This window comes from Gymnodraco acuticeps, unplaced genomic scaffold (assembly GCF_902827175.1).
Source record: "Gymnodraco acuticeps unplaced genomic scaffold, fGymAcu1.1, whole genome shotgun sequence".
NCBI lineage: Eukaryota > Metazoa > Chordata > Actinopteri > Perciformes > Bathydraconidae > Gymnodraco > Gymnodraco acuticeps.
Window position 1 is genome coordinate 20,569 of NW_022990125.1, and position 17,234 is coordinate 37,802.

Here is a 17,234-nt window from a genome sequence, read left to right on the forward strand (position 1 = left end):
GCCCTTACAGACCATTTACATGCACAAAAACCTATATAACACACACGATGCTAGGTCCCCAGCGCGTGCACTACGCTCTGCATCAGCCAAACGACTCGCTGCACCCTCGCTGCGAGGGGGACCCAAGTTCCCATCAGCAAAAACCACGTGGGTTTGCTACCTGGCTCCAAAATGGTGGAATGATCTCCCCATTGACATCAGGACAGCAGATAGCTTACACATCTTCCGGAGCAGACTGAAAACTCATCTCTTTCGACTCCAGCTTCGAGCGATAGAATTACTAACAGAGCACTTATATACTAATAAAGGACTGGCTTATCTAAAGCCAGTTGAGTAGCACTTGAAATGTTTTGCTCTATGAAACCTGATGTACTTATATGATTCTGTTTTCTTCAAGGTTGTATCTTCTTGGTCGAACGCACTTATTGTAAGTCGCTTTGGATAAAAGCGTCAGCTAAATGCAATGTAATGTAATGTTATATTTTTAGGACCCTACAACTTCATACTGCAGTCCAAACGGAGACGAAAGGAAAGTAAGAAACCTTTAAAGTGGAAGCTCAATGCTCAGAAGTAAAGGAAGCAACTGTGAACAAACACATTCACGTAACTGACCAGATGGTTCACTTAAAGCATCGTTTTGCTCAACAGACGATAGTAAAGCTTCACCCGCTTGACATGCAGGCCCTTTGCCCTTAATTACAGTGCCAGCCGATTTATTTAACTTCAGAATTAAAAAGAAAATCATGGAAGGGTGGATCCTTTTACATTTTTCACAAGATGTTATAGTTTATTAATAATAAATAATACATTAAAAACACAATAGGATAAAGTACAACCACTTCCTTATTCATCGTTCAGGTTTTCAACAAGAGCCAAGAGAGCAGATGTCATATATCATGTCATGTATATATGACATAGATGTAGTAATTTGTTATCGTTAATGTATTAATGTTTGGTCTCGTTTCCCTCGTGTGCCTTCAATATCCCACTGTCCAAAAGATGATGTCATTCCAAAGGACTCTTTGGTCTGTCTATGAACTCTTTGTAGGTCAGAGGGAAAACAGTGACTCGACAGAGAAATCAAATACAGAGCCAGTCTACCTTCAGGCCACTTTCACTCCCTGTATGAGTATCCTTTAAATGGTAAAATACTCACTTTAATGAAATAAATCATGTCCAAGCTTGTGTTTGATAACAAAATAATCGCAATGAAGATCGAGCAAGGTAGAGAGGTTGTCAGTGAAAATATGATAGGAGGAAAATGTAAGTATGTACAGACAACGAGAACATCTTTTAAAAATACTCCCATTGAAACAAAAAAAATCAGATCCATGGCAGCATCTAGTGTAACTAACTTTATGTTTTAGTCTGTCTGTTCCCTAGGGAAAAGTCCTTGATTCCGCAGCAGGTGTAATTCCCTTCTACTCAAAATGGCCCCCATCCAATCAAACACTTCTGAGGAGAAACTCTGACAGGGGGCAACAAGGTGTGATGCAGCACAGTTTCGTGCTGTGTGTGTGACACTAATTACTGTCGCTAATTAAAGTCCCAGTTCTTGCTCGTTTCCAAGGGAGTGAGGTAGGGAGATGGGGGAAGGATTGGCCTGGATGACTGGCATGCATTGTGTGTGTGTGTGTGTGTGTGTGCAGAATGAAAACAGAAAGGGTTATAGTGTGGCTGGGAATGATAGCGATCATTATGGGGTTTAGATTAGTTGTTAGTGCTGTAGCATGCCGTACGGTAGGTACATGGCAAGCTTACACACACTCACATACCGTGGGGCAAAAAAGTATTTAGTCAGCCACCAATTGTGCAAGTTCTCCCACTTAAAAAGATGAGAGGCCTGTAATTTGCATTCTAGGTACTCTTCAACTATGAGAGACAGAATGAGAACAAAAAAAAAATCCAGAAAATCACCTCTTCACAAGGTTTTCACACACTGTTGCTGGTATTTTGGCCCATTCCTCCATGCAGATCTCCTCTAGAGCAGTGGTGTTTTGGGGCTGTCGCTGGGCAACACGGACTTTCAACTCCCTCTAAAGATTTTCTATGGGGTTGTGATCTGGAGACTGGCTAGGCCACTCCAGGACCTTGAAATGCTTCTTACGAAGCCACTCCTTCGTTGCCCGGGCGGTGTGTTTGGGATCATTGTCATGCTGAAAGACCCAGCCAGATTTCATCTTCAATGCCCTTGCTGATGGAAGGAGGTTGTCACTCAAAATCTCACGATACATGGCCCCATTCATTCTTTCCTTTACACAGATCAGTCGTCCTGGTCCCTTTGCAGAAAAACAGCCCCAAAGCATGATGGGCTTCAGATGGGCTTGGACATGTACTGTGTGTACAAACTTCCGATGGGCCTGGACATGTACTGGCTTAAGCAGGGGGACACGTCTGGCGCTGCAGGATTTGAGTCCCTGACGGCGTAGTGTGTTACTGATGGTAGCCTTTGTTACTTTGGTCCCAGCTCTCTGCAGGTCATTGACGAGGTCCCCCCGTGTGGTTCTGGGATTTTTGCTCACCGTTCTTGTGATCATTTTGACCCCACGGGGTGAGATCTTGCGTGGAGCCCCAGATCGAGGGAGATTATCAGTGGTCTTGTATGTCTTCCATTTTCTAATAATTGCTCCCACAGTTGATTTCTTCACACCAAGCTGCTTACCTATTGCAGATTCAGTCTTCCCAGCCTGCTGCAGGTCTACAATTTTGTTTCTGGTGTCTTTTGACAGCTCTTTGGTCTTGGCCATAGTGGAGTTTGGAGTGTGACTGTTTGAGGTTGTGGACAGGTGTATTTTATACTGATAACGAGTTCAAACAAGTGCCATTAATACAGTTAACGAGTGGAGGACAGAGGAGGCTCTTAAAGAAGAAGTTACAGGTCTGTGAGAGCCAGAAATCTTGTTTGTTTGTAGGTGACCAAATACTTATTTTACCGAGGAATTTACCAATTAATTCATTAAAAATCCTACAATGTGATTTCCTGGATTCTTTCCCCCCATTCTGTCTCTCATAATTGAAGTGTACCTAGGATGAAAATTACAGGCCTCATCTTTTTAAGTGGGAGAACTTGCACAATTGGTGGCTGACTAAATACTTTTTTGCCCCACTGTACATGTACAGAGACAAAATACTAAAACTCTGCTCTCCAAAATAAAATCACAATGTGGCTACAAAAAATTGAAACTTGTCTAGACTCTAAATAAAACCCATGAATACTCCATCAAGCATGCGTGTCTGAAACCAAAGGCATCAGAGACTCTTGGCATCAGGATAAGAGACACTTTTTCTGCAAGCTGTTCAGGACTACGAAATACTCAGTTTGGAAACAAACAACCCTCCAAAATCCCTGATAATCAGCTAATGGAAATCCTTTAACTTAAAAGGTGACGTCAACAATTATGGAGACACATTGAATGTTGATTATTAAACTCAATACCCAAACAAATACCCCACATCAACTCCAACTGTTTTTCTTTTTATACCGCCATGACCCTTGCCTTGTGTGGCTGCCTGGGTGTTTGTTTCTTGGCGATTATATCATTCTATATTGCTGATTTGATGGTGTGCCCCGGGTAACACACTGAATTAAGGGAAAGCTTGCCACTCTCAGAATAAAAAATTATATCATTGAACATTTTAGCTACAAAGGGATAGATTCTGAAGAGGCAATGTGCCTCTGAATAGGACATAGAGGTACAGAAAAAGATAGATACTATTAATCAAAACTTTTGCATTCGATTTATAGCAAGCTGACAAAAGAAGAGCACGAGCGGTACGACTAATTTGTATAATAGTAATAATATAACAAACAAGACTACGAAACCACTGTTGTGCAATAACACTTATGTGCAATTTGATAAATAATCTACTTCGAATGTAGCTTGTACAGCTGAATAAATGATCCTTTTATTTTCATTTTATATTTTTTCTAATAGTGTTCTATTTGTATTTGTGTGTCTCTATCTTAACTTTTGCTGTAACAATGTACATTTCCCCTCTGTGGGACTAATAAAGGTATTCCGATTGTATTTAATGGAACAGAATAATTAGACAAATGTAGTTTTTGGACTAAATTGTGCTCCACAGCTCAAATGTACAACCCTGGCTTGGGATCACTTTTTACCCAAGAATATAAAAGTCTGGACAAAACCAGAAACTAATCATATTCAAATGCTGATATGTAAGGCTTCACTCAAAGCATTTTAGACATTTTAAATACAAACTGGTTAAAAATGCCAGTTATAGACACCACTTTGCTTAAATTACCAAAGTTCTCTCATTGTGAAGTTAAAAGTGAAACTGCTTTGGATTAGAGACAAGAGTTAAAGGTGACATGTCATGCTTTTCCAGTTATTACCCGTCCCCTTGTGTGTTATGAAGGTTTTTATGCATGTAAATGGTCTGCAGAGTCAAAACCCTCAAAGTACACCATGTAGCGAGTAAAACTCTAACACAGAAAATACCTCCCCAAAACCCCTCGTTGGAGATACGTCACTGTCCATTTGATTCTTCCGGGTACATCATGATGTCATGTCGTCCCCGGAACGAAATGGACCAATCCGTGGAGCCGTTACGTTACGTCCGCGGAGCCGTTACGTTAAGCCCCCGCTGATTGGTCCAAATTGACCAATCCACGGACTTCCTCACACACTCAGTGCAAGCAGCTCTGCTGATTTCTCCTCCCTGGCTGCAGGCTGATAACAGACAGTTGGGATCACAGCGAAATTCTCTCCGCAGACCCATTCTCACAGCGTTTATCAACCTTTTTCTTACTCAATATCAAGCCACACCTATTGTTTTTACTTCGGCTGTGACTTTGTGTGTGCTCAGCTGTGTTTCGCTGTGTATCGCTAAACAAGGAAATCACACCTCCACGGAGCTCAGCGCGATTCACAACATCCCGACTGGTCCCGACCAATCGGAGCACACTGGGCTCACAGGGAGGGGGGGGGGGCAAGAGCTGCAACAAGCCGTTTAGTGGAGAGAGTGAATACTGCTGAATACACAGACTTTACAGAGATGCTGTATGAGAAACCAATGTGATTTTGGAACATTAAACAATGTAAATCTATTCTAGTATACCTCAACAATGGAATTATGATCAGTGGAAATGGCCATGACATGGGACCTTTAAAGACCATTTACTGTGCCGTCGGCCTCAGCACTACCAGACTATTCAGTGTCTTTGTTATGTTGCTGAATGGACTTACACCCACACTGTCAAGTATCTCTCTCACTCTTCTCTCAGTCTATTGTCTGTACATCCACCCCCCCCACACTACTCGATTTCCTCTTGGTTGAAGTGAACTGTGTGTGTTGATAAGACCAAAGTGGTGGGAGTGATGTTAGAAGCATGTGTGGTGGTGGAGGGTGAAAGAGAAAGGAAAGAAAAGAGCTGAATGAACATTAAGAAAAGAGAAAGATATGTTGAAACTGTCCACATAGTGATACAGTAGGGTTTTAGAGTTTTCTGTAAAATGCTCCAATAACTTTTTTTCTTGATAGATACATACTTGGGATAAAGAGTTCGAAAACAGCATTTTGAAACCTTGTTCAAATCAGAACCCTACTTAATTTTAGCAGTGATTCTTGCTGTAGCACATTTTACAAAAATATAAACTCATGACAATTCTCACTACAAGATGTAAGGAAATAATGAAAGTTGTGATGCACTTTCAAATTGAACGAGGCACTAACTCAGATTCTTAACTTCCATTCAATTATTTTGAAATTTGGCCGAAATCTACATTGACCGCACCTGGATGATTTTTCGCTGATTTATAGAAAAAGCCAAATTGGTCAAACCTTGGATTGGGCATTAGGTTCGCTGCTGTGTCGATGTGAGAGTACTTTGGCATTGACATAAAGAAAAAAGCTAAGGACAGAAAGAATAGTGAAAAGAGGAGAAGGAGAAACAAGAGGTAAAGTGGAAAGGAAAAAGGGCGCAGAAAGGCAACAGAAGCAAAAGATGACAGTTAAAATAAGAGACGCAAAGAGGGAAAACAAAAGGAATGAAACAAAAAAACACATTCAGAGTAGGGATGTGCGGAGCAGGAAACGGGAGAACAAGTAAAAAGGAAAGCTAGAAGAAGAATAGCGAAGAGTACAGAAAGAGTAAAGCAGTCAGAAAAGAAAAGGAGAAATAAGTCAACATTGAAAAAAAAAAGACGAGAAGACAACAGAAGACAGAGAACATTGTAGGTCAAGGAAGACACACACGCACACAAACACACACACGGCCGTAATCCTACCTTGCGTCAGCCTCGCTGTAATACTCTCTGGCTACGATGTCCTCAAACAGTTCACCTCCGGTCACCCTGCACACACACACACACACACACACACACACACATTAATAATAGGATGCGTTGATTGTTAGGAGGAGGGGGGGTATTAATGCAGCACCCCCCTTCCCCCAATCCTCCCCCTTAACACATTGTTACCATGGAAACTAGAGGATGTGCCAAGAGATGGATGTGGAGGGCGTGTGTGGTGGTGGGGGGGGGAGATATGCAACAGAGAGACTTATATAATTGTGTTTTGAGGCAAAGGTGGGGAATCAGGGTGGAGGAGGAAGGAGGAAAGGGGGCAGAAGATGAGCAAGCTGAGAGGAGAGGATAACAAAAAGTAAAGAGGAAAGGAAAAGAGAGGAGATGAGAGAGGCCGACTTACAAGTCAAACAGGAGGTAGTGGAAGCCCTCCTCTGATATACTGTCATGAAGACGAACTGTAGGAGGAATACAAAACGATTGACAGATGAATGAATGTCTCTTCATCTTTTAATTGTGTGAGTACAGTTTGAACACTATATACTTTATTTTTAATTGCCCCTGGCTTTGCTTGTTTACTTTAAGGTAAACGGTAATATATGGGTTTGATTAGATGTTTGTGGGAACAGGTGCAAGAAAAGAGAGACACGTCCTCACCAATGTTGGAGTGTTTCAACAGGCGACAAATCCGAGCTTCTCTTTCCAACTTTTGGTGATCTAAAGGGACACAGAGATAAAAAGACAGAGAAAGGGAAATCATTAGGCTTCATTCTTAAATGTGACTTGGAAAAACATCATTTGTTTTTCTAGTCATTGTGGCAGACAACATGGGACAAAATGTCTAAACACTGGCATATGCATATCAAAGATGGATTCAAGAAATCCTCTGTTGTGACACACATATTGAACTACTGCATGTACACAATCAAATAAAAGTAAGACAGTCATTAAATCCATGTATTGAAATTGAGAAACCCTGAATTTGTTTGCATGTAACTGCCTTATCTAGGTTACTGGAGTAGTGTAAAACCATGTGAGATTGCATATCCCGCATGTGCGTAGGTACATGTGCGTTGTTGTGAAAGAAAAATATTTATACACTTATACAAAAATTCTTCACAGCACTGCTAGAGGTTAGATTCATAGAAAAACCAGGAGATGGACAAACATTTTTTTGCAAAACACATTTTAATTGATACTTTTCACTTTTTAAACTATTTTAAACACACTGTACCATGCTAAAAAGATGTTCCCGGTGACCTACATACTTTAACATTCCTTCTAAAAAATACAAATAAGCAAATAAGTTAACGTTCCAACATTATTATTTTATTATTCGTTGTGAGTCAGATGTCTCATATGAAAATGATGCATGTGTTTAGATCATAGCCAGCCATGATCTTAGCCCACACACACGTCACACACCCGTACTTGCTGACATGCAGAGCAGAGATCAGTAACATAGGAATAAATACATGTTCATCCCGACTCATCTACAAGTTGCATGGGCTTAAAAACAGACAAATGTACACATACACATACCGTACATGCATGCACACAAATAAACTAGCAACACAGAAGCGCACATGTTCACGCTGGCATTGAGCAGTGACAGTGAAGTGTAAGCCCAGTGATTACAGTCACAGAAGAACAGAGGAGCGAGGCGGAGAAAGGAGTGGAGGAGTGTAAAATGGGGACAGAGGAGGAGGAAGGAGGGAGGAAAGAAAAGGGCCGATTAATATGCATAAAGCTTGGTTACTCCATTTCTGTTTAAAGAATAAGAGATTGCCGATTGCTGCTGTTTTTTCACCGACCACCATCACCGACTGTTACTTGATTTATTTTCTCTTACGTTATTGATTTGTTCTTACATTTTTAATCTTGTTATGGGAGGAGGCTATGGAGAGGCTTTTGTATTGGTTTGTTTCTTTGTTACAAACTGCATTTCAGACACCTCTAATGGGAGGGCAGCAGTTTAATCTAAATACATGATGGAATAAGATGTTTAAATGATGGCCCCAAATAGTGCTTTTGTCCAAAAAGGACCACATCTTTACAATTGAATCACTAAGCACCAAGCACATGCTTTCCCAGACTGAAAACATGTCACAAGTGGAAGCATCGCATTTCATTCTGTCAGTGGCATCTGCTGACATTACTTTGCAAGTACAGAATTGGCTCAGAGTAAGCGCAATGGTTCATCTTAGCTTAGTCTACCAGATGGCCGGACTGGGCCTTTGTTACCTACAGGTCTGCGTAGGACTGCATGACTGAGGAGGAGTAGAGCTAAATATTGATTTAAGGGCAACAAGGAGCCTCATGCATCAAAATGATATTGAATGTTTCTGATATTATTTTGGGATTTTCGGTTTAGAGAAAATATAAGAGAGCAGAAAGCGAGTGTTTGCAACTAGTGTTGTATGTTCTGGCTAATAGCCAACCCTCATTAACGGATAATTCACGGTTAACCGTCAAGATAAATGTCTTGTAGGCTGGGGGGGCTGTGATCAAAGTGCCGAACAAGCCGTAGCTGCACCTATAAACCAAAGCACAAACAGTTTCATATAAAATCCAGCTGTAGTAAAGGCAAGAAAAAAGGCAACAAGGTCCCCAATTCACCTGCCCGGGAGATGTATTTTGAGTGGATTGACGTGACAACATGCAGCTACTTTCCTAGTCAAATGTAGTTTAGCTGCCAAGTTGTCAGCTGCATGTCTGCCTTGCATATTGTTACTCTGTTAGCGTATTGTAAACCCCGCAACCCGCGTTAAGGTAACAACGTAGAGTACGAGGTCAGTAGTAACGTTATAGCCGTGAAGGTAGCAGTGAAGCGTCTTTACAGTATGTTTGTCGTATCAAGTCCCTGTTTTTCTTGCTTGTCCTTTCTGATTAAAGTGAAGGATAACCACCAAAGTAAGCAACAACTGGGTCAAGGATTTCTTAAGATGGGTTGGAAGAAGCTGCTCTAACAAGTTTTAGTTTTATCCAATTAAGGTTTCTACACTGAAATGCTTTAAAAGTCGTAAAATGTGTCTGGGGGTATCATTATTGTAAATGATTACGCTGCTTAGTTGAATACTTGAATCTGATCGGTCGAGTCGGACATTTCAGAGGTTGTTTATACTCTATAACAAAGCGCTAAGCAAAATAACGTCCGTTGCTAAGGAGGATCAAGGGAGAGAAGAAAAGAGGTTAAAGGACAGAGCGGCATGTTAGTGGAAAATAACTTGTTAGTGGAAAAGAAACTGAACAGACTTGGACAGTTACAGTAAACATTGATCAGTGCTGCTGTTGATTTTAAGTTATGTTGTTGTTGCCGCAGTTAGTAGTATTGTTTCTATCTATCGTTTTCAAAACAATAAAATCATTTTCGATTAATATGCGAGTCAAGTTGTTGGTTTAGACAAGATAATGTGCAACGATTATTATTATTGAAAAAATAACACCCTGGTTGCTGCATATTATCCCTTACAGTACATATAGCATAGACATGTATACATCGTTTTTCTATAAATCACATCTTGAAAAAGTGAAAATTAAAAACCAGATACTGATCCTATACTTGTGATGGAGTAGGCTAAATAACAAATGCCAAAAGGGGAGAGGGGAGAAACAGGAGGGATAATGAGGACTGGTCCGGAGGGGAAGTGGGGATAAGAGGACAGCAGGTGACAGTTTGCAGAAAAGAACATTAAGAACTGAGAATTCACTGAGTGAGATAACCCAAGGACAGCATCTAGTGATGTCTTTTAGAATCTATGTGTTGAGGGAGCTGAGAGAAGAGGAACGCATTTGGGTTAATCGTCACCAGTGAGGACCCAAGTCTCACGAGGGAAGGAGATGTAAAAAGACAGCCAGATATAATCGTCCTTTGTTCAGAACATCTGACTCAACATTAGTATTGCCCTTGCCAGTTGGGGAATGTTGAGTATGAAATGCATTGTGATCAGGTCATCAGGCTGCCTTCTGTTGTCATCTGCATTAAAACAGTAAAGGCAGGACAGAGCGGGATATAGTATCATTATGCTGCCTCTGAATTTAAAATTGAAATTGACTATGGGCAGGTGGGGAATCATTCAGTGGGAATCAAGCATTAGAATAATAAGAAAAACTCAAAGCCTATTTTAGGCAATCCTCGTATTTAAACTTTTAAAAAATGTGGAAAGCCTAGGTTATAAAGTCCTTTTTACTCAGTGAAATAAGAAAATAAATGGAGCGGTAGAAAAAGCAACAAGTGGAAAAAAGGCATTTTAAATTATGGGAACTTTCTTTTTTTTTGGTCTATAACTTTCAGTTTTAGCAGCAAAAAAAGAAAGAATGATTACCAAATCAGGATTTACTTATGTGTAATAATAACAGATAATGAGATTTGACTTTATAATAATGCTTAAGATTGAATGTGCAGTACACTGAGTTGACTACATCTGTCCTGGTTATTTGACATTGGCACAAAGCTTGCTGGGCGAAACCAGGCCAGATAACTGCTACTGCATTGCAGGTGAATCTCAAACATCACACACACATACAGTAGACACACACACACACACACACACACAGACAAACATACACACATAAACACACACACACCTATCTCTCATCATGATGAATTACAAGCCCATTCAGCAACCTCTGGCAGCCCCTGTCCAGAGATCACTGCCAACAAACAAGCGCTGTGATTGGCTGGAAACCTTGCCCAACAGACCTGTCCTACATTCCTGTTTATATGTCTTGAATTGGAATGTACCTTTTTTTTTGCGGCTGCATGGGGCTAGTTTGAGGGGAAATTGAGAAAACTGGCTGTGTGTGTTGGAAAGTAATCATATTACAAAGTAAACCTAAATCTTTTCTTGTAGGTGCAGTGTGTTACAGTCTTAACTCCTATGCTATGGTTGTCTGGATATCTGACTGTGTGTGTGTGTGTGTGTGTGTGTGTGTGTGTGTGTGTGTGTGTGTGTGTGTGTGTGTGTGTGTGTGTGTGTGTGTGTGTGTGTGTGTGTGTGTGTGTGTGTGTGTGTGTGTGTGTGTGTGTGTGTGTGTGTGTGTGTGTGTGTGTGTGTGTGTGTGTGTGTCAGAGAGAAAGAGTCAGATGAGAGTCCCGTGCTTAAGGCATGTAGGCACACAGGCGCATGTCCCTCAGCTGCCGCCAAGTGCCTAGGGTGCCTTCTTTCGCATGACCCCCTCGGCTTCCACCTCCGTCTGCCAGTCAGAAGGAAACGCTCCTCTTAAGTTGCTGCATCCAGGGCTCTAAGATCAGCGACCTTACCTGCTGCCCTGAGAAACGGCACAACAACAAACGCAACCTAGACCAAATCCCACTTCAGAAGTAGAAGGGCACGTCATCGCGGCGGACATAAAACCTGGCTGGAGCCCATGTCAGATAGGTCATGGAGCTATGAATAGGACCTGGAGTAGAAGGAGTATGCAGCAGCTCTGCAGGCTCTAACGTTGCACTGCTGTTTCACAGAACATGGTTCATCCATTAGTGAGGAGCGCAGCGCGCGCCTCGCGCACCTCCCAGCCAGGACAGATCAGAGCTGTTGTCAGATGCAGAGGCAGGGAGATGAAGCTGCGCCTCAGAAACGTGGTGGTAAAGCTGCGAGAAGCTGCACTCCCTGATGAAGCAGCTCAAGTGAAATGTATAGGTCCAATGATAGCACAATATTTAGGTGAATTCTTTATTTTAGTGTGTGTAGCTTTGTCAGCCAATTGAAGGGATTAAGTTTACCTCCTGCCTATAGTGGTAGAATAATCTAGGATGAGTTTAATCTCATTAAAAAATATGACAAGATTAACTGCTGCCAAAGATGATGGAACACAGCATGCAAATAAATCTTGTTTACGTTTTCTTTTTTTATATATAAAGTGCAGTTTTGATATATGTGTTGTTTTTTTCACAATGTGGTTGTGGACGATCATGCATTCCTACATTTAAAAAAGTTGGGACTAACTGTGTTCAACTGCTGAGCAAGTAGGGTACAGGATGTTTTTTCACTGAAAACAGCTGCCTGCTGCTGGCTGAAAATAATATTAAGAGACTGATCAGGGTGAACCAAAAAAAGGTTGTTTGATAATAATCTGTAGGCAATGCATCTCCTTTTACATTATCACGTTATACTTTGCTATTAGAAATTGTCGATTACAGTTATTTTGGAGTTAGGGTTATATTTTTGATCAGAGATAAGACGGAGTGAAAACAGCAGAAGAACTCTGGTCTGGTTTGTATCCTCTAAGACAGGGGTTCTCAAAGTGTGGCCCGCGGGCCAATGGCAGCCCTCGGAAATGTTTCTGGCGGCCCGCGATAGTTAATGTGACACGCTGAAATGCATGCGTTATATTTTAATCCTCCATGGTTGTATCTAGTAAGAATTAGAATGGAATCCCTCTGGAGTCGGTGCGCATAATTTTACGTAATTAATCATATATTTTCGATTATAAGGAGTAGAAACATGATTCAGATATCCGCGGAATCGCTGGAAGAGTAGGTTTCCAGCGGTATCTCCTGTGAGACTGTAACCAGGGCACAGCAGCCAATATGGCCGCTCAAAGCAGCTTGACTTTACACTGTGTGGGATTGGTGGATTTGTGTGTCCGTCAAGGAAATCTCGGCCGCCAGCCATCATGGTCTGAAATGACCAATGGACATCGAGAAATCATATATGTGTGTGTGTGTGTGTTTTATATACAGTGTAATTCAAATATTTCACTGCTTTTGTGATCCTAGGACTTTGGTAACCAAATCTAAAACACCAAAACAATTCGATCACATGAGTAAATTTGTGTTTTCACAAGAGTTTTGAAGATTTTCCGAAAATCGGATGTCAAATTTTAAGCTTTTGAGCTACTTATCTCATCAAACAGTGCTCCAAGGTGAGTAATATGCATATATAGCAAGACCAGAGATTGTCCTGAACATTTTGATATGTAACACATGGGGTGCCATGTTAGAAGAAATACATTTAAAAAGGTGATTTAAGAAAACACCTTTAATACCCTTAAGACTCCAGAGGGTTAAGAATGGTAAAACTGCGCCCCCTGGGTTGTCATTCCTAAATTATGAATGACAGCTTGTGGAAAGTTTGCTAGACTACTGGTTGCATGGCAACTAGGCATCTCGCGAGTTGCGGTAATTGGTTAGTACAATAAAGAAAGGATTTGTTTTGGAATTATTTTGTGTTCCGTTTTTTCTTGGGTGGCCCTCAATCCAATATTGGGTACCTAAATTGGCCCTCACTCATCAAAACTTTGAGAACCCCTGCTCTAAGAGATCTTAATGTCTGAAAAACTGAAAATGTGTACATTAGTACGTCACTGCACATCATTTTATGAGTGAGGCAAGCTAGTTTTCAGCTGTTCAGTTTTCATAATATCCGCTGCAGCTCTTAATGGTATGTTGAAATTAGGTCTCCATGATATATAAAAATTTGATTTATATTTTCTGAAATAAGAAAAAAATATAGGAAATGTTTCTACGGGGAAATTAATGTGCCATGGAAATTATCCTGCCTCTGTTCCACATCATATCACCACAACATAGGGAGTATACTTTTACAAACGCCCGGCACACAGTACTGATATCCTAAAAAGTGTTTAATAAAAAAAGCATTATGGACAAAAGAAAATGTTGACTGACAAATCATGCAGTGCTGATTGAGACACTTGTGAGAGACAAACAGATATGCCCAAACATTTCAGGTTGCTGCCCTCTGCTAATGCCGGTTAAAATGCCTGCTTCACCACACTCGACATTCTCACACACGTGCGGTGGCCCAATATGTGTGTGTGTGTGTGTGTGTGTGTGTGTGTGTGTGTGTGTGTGTGTGTGTGCGTGCGTGCGTGTGCGTGTGCGAAGGCAGGGTAATCGTCAAGTGTCAGTGTGGTGCCACCTGGCAGGGCCTCAGGACTAAAGCTCCAGTTACGGGGGGAGGGGCAGCAGGAGATTATACGGGGCAAGTAGTGATGGTGGGAAGAGCCACAGCAACCACTGTGGGCCAGATTGGTCTTCATGGTCATGGAATGTAGCCTTGGCTTTGGCTTAAACCGTTACTGGCTGCACAGCATGTGAAACTAATTAAGGTGCTTTAAAGATATATTTTAACAGAGCAAACCATTACGATTATATGGTTAAATATTGTGTGACGTGAAGCATCCAGAGTTATCTAAAATAAGTGTAACGGTGGAGGGAGCTTAACTTTATATTCAATTCACAAGCAATCACTATTAAAGAAGTCATAGTTGAGAGCCTTTAGGGCAGGGTTTCTCAAAGTTTTGATGAGTGAGGGCCAATTTAGGTACCCAATATTGGATTGAGGGCCGCCCAAGAAAAAACGGAACACAAAATAATTCCAAAACAAATCCTTTCTTTATTGTACTAACCAATTACCGCAACTCGCGAGATGCCTAGTTGCCATGCAACCAGTAGTCTAGCAAACTTTCCACAAGCTGTCATTCATAATTTAGGAATGACAACCCAGGGGGCGCAGTTTTAACATTCTTAACTAACATGGCACCCCATGTGTTAAATATCAAAATGTTCAGGACAACCTCTGGTCTTGCTATATATGCATATTGCTCACCTTAGAGCACTGTTTGATGAGATAAGTAGCTCAAAAGCTTAAAATGTGACATCTGATTTTTGGAAAATCTTCAAAACTCTTGTGAAAACACAAATGTACTCATGTGATCGAATTGTTTTGGTGTTTTAGATTTGGTTACCAAAGTCTTAGGATCACAAAAGCAGTGAAATATTTGAATTACACTGTATATAAATGTGTTATTCATGTCTAAAATGAAAAAAATTAAATTCAAATTTTGAGTAAAATAGGTGTTTATCACTCTACTTTCACCACAGCAGGGACTGAGATACATTAGGACTGAATAATAACTTCATATTACATACCAAGGTTCATGTGATGTGTACAAATACAAATTGAGCATTCAACCTTTTTTTTTTCAACCAACAATTTATTATAAATATGTTTTTTTCAACCAACTATTTATATAAATATAAGAAACTGGAAAATCTCACTATTTACAATATTGAACATCAGAACTTTCAACCAACTATTCATTATAAATGTCAAGACAGTGTCAAGGTCTTTGTCTGTCTTCCAAGACAGTGGGTCTGGCTGCTGTGAAGATGGGGTGATGGTGCATGGGCTGCCGTGTAGGTGGGGTGTACAAGTGCTATACGAGACCTCCACGAGACCTCCTTGCTGGCTGGGTTGAAGGTGATGGCTGTGGTGGAGCCTTTTTGCTGAGGTGTATTTTGACCTGGTGGCAGCCGCAGATGGAGGGGGAGGCAGCTGTAGTGATGCTGGTCTGCTGGTCCTTGGTGGTGATGACTCTGGTGAAGGCCCTTGAGCCACAGTAGATCTTGACCTGGGGGCCGGCACAGATGGATGTTGTCGCTGCTGGATAAACGCCGCCTGTGTAGGACAATAATTACAACTAATTTCATTGAAATAAAGTTCAAGTAAAATGTTGCTCAAGCACAAATAACAATGCACACATACAAATAAAGTTTGGGAGGTTGCAGAAGGAGTCTCTCTCGATCTCTCTCTCTCTCTCTCGCACACAGGTATTTCCAGTTACTTTACATTCAGTATAAAATCACAGACACACATATACATAGGCTACATCTGATTACAAAGTCTCATCTGTACAGGACGGTAAAATAATAACAGGCACACATATAAATAAATCTATGACAGTCTCATCTGTACAGAACATTATGATAAAATAATCGATGGCAAAAACATGTCTATAGCCACTTCTAAATGTCTCCGTTGTGGGATGAATAAATGATTAATTTAATCATCTACACATGTAATCTCACTTTTACACACCAAAATAACGTTAACACAGAGTAAACGTTTGCTAATGGAGAGTCTATTTTGTCCCAATAAAAAGTTCATGACATGAAATATATATCAATAAACCTATTGTTCATTTTTGCGGTATTCCCCACACATTGCCAGTACACCATTACTATAATATTTACACTTACCCATGTCCAAATGGATCCTTGTTGTTGTCTTTGTATTCTTCTTCTTCAGAAGAGTCGAAGACTTCAGGTTCTGAGGCTCTATCTTCATTGCTGCTAGCGAAAAAAATCTCTAGCGAAGTCGGCAACTGTAAAGTTTTTTTTAGCCATTTTCTCTGTCTCTCTCTCTCTCCTCACAGACGTAAACTGATGGGAGACAGGTGGTTTATGTTTTTTTTACTTGGTGGGTAGGCCCTTAGTGATTTCTCGATGTCCATTGGTCATTTCAGACCATGATGGCTGCCGGCCGAGATTTCCTTGATGGACACACAAATCCACCAATCCCACACAGTGTAAAGTCAAGCTGCTTTGAGCGGCCATATTGGCTGCTGTGCCCTGGTTACAGTCTCACAGGATATACCACTGGAAAGCTACTCTTCCAGCGATTCCGCGGATATCTGAATCATGTTTCTACTCCTTATAATCGAAAATATATGATTAATTACGTAAAATTATGCGCACCTCCAGAGGGTTAAATTCCATTCTAATTCTTACTAGATACAACCATGGAGGATTAAAATATAACGCATGCATTTCAGCGTGTCACATTAACTATCGCGGGCCGCCAGAAACATTTCCGAGGGCCGCCATTGGCCCGCGGGCCGCACTTTGAGAACCCCTGCATTAGGGCTTTCGCGCCGGGGGCTAGCGGGTGTCTGTGGTCTCGCGCTGACGGCTACTGGCCTAGCAGCAGGATCCATCTCCACACAATCGGAGGACTGGGGGCCCGCACCGAGGGCTAAAGGCATAGCAGCGGAGATCCACGTATCGCCGGCTGGCTTCAGACGAGGCAAGCTAGCTGAACAACTAGCTCTGCCGGAGGACTGTGGGTCCACGCCGATGGCTAGCAGCCTAGCAACAGAGAACCACAAACCAACAGCTAGCTCTGTCTGCTCCACTGTCAACAACAGCACCGAGGTAAA

The 17,234-nt window shown here is 41.3% G+C and overlaps 1 pseudogene; it reads right to left on the reverse strand.

Annotated features, from left to right (window-relative positions):
• LOC117546440 overlaps positions 1–17,234 on the reverse strand; it is a 58,139-nt pseudogene that overhangs the window by 20,519 nt on the left and 20,386 nt on the right.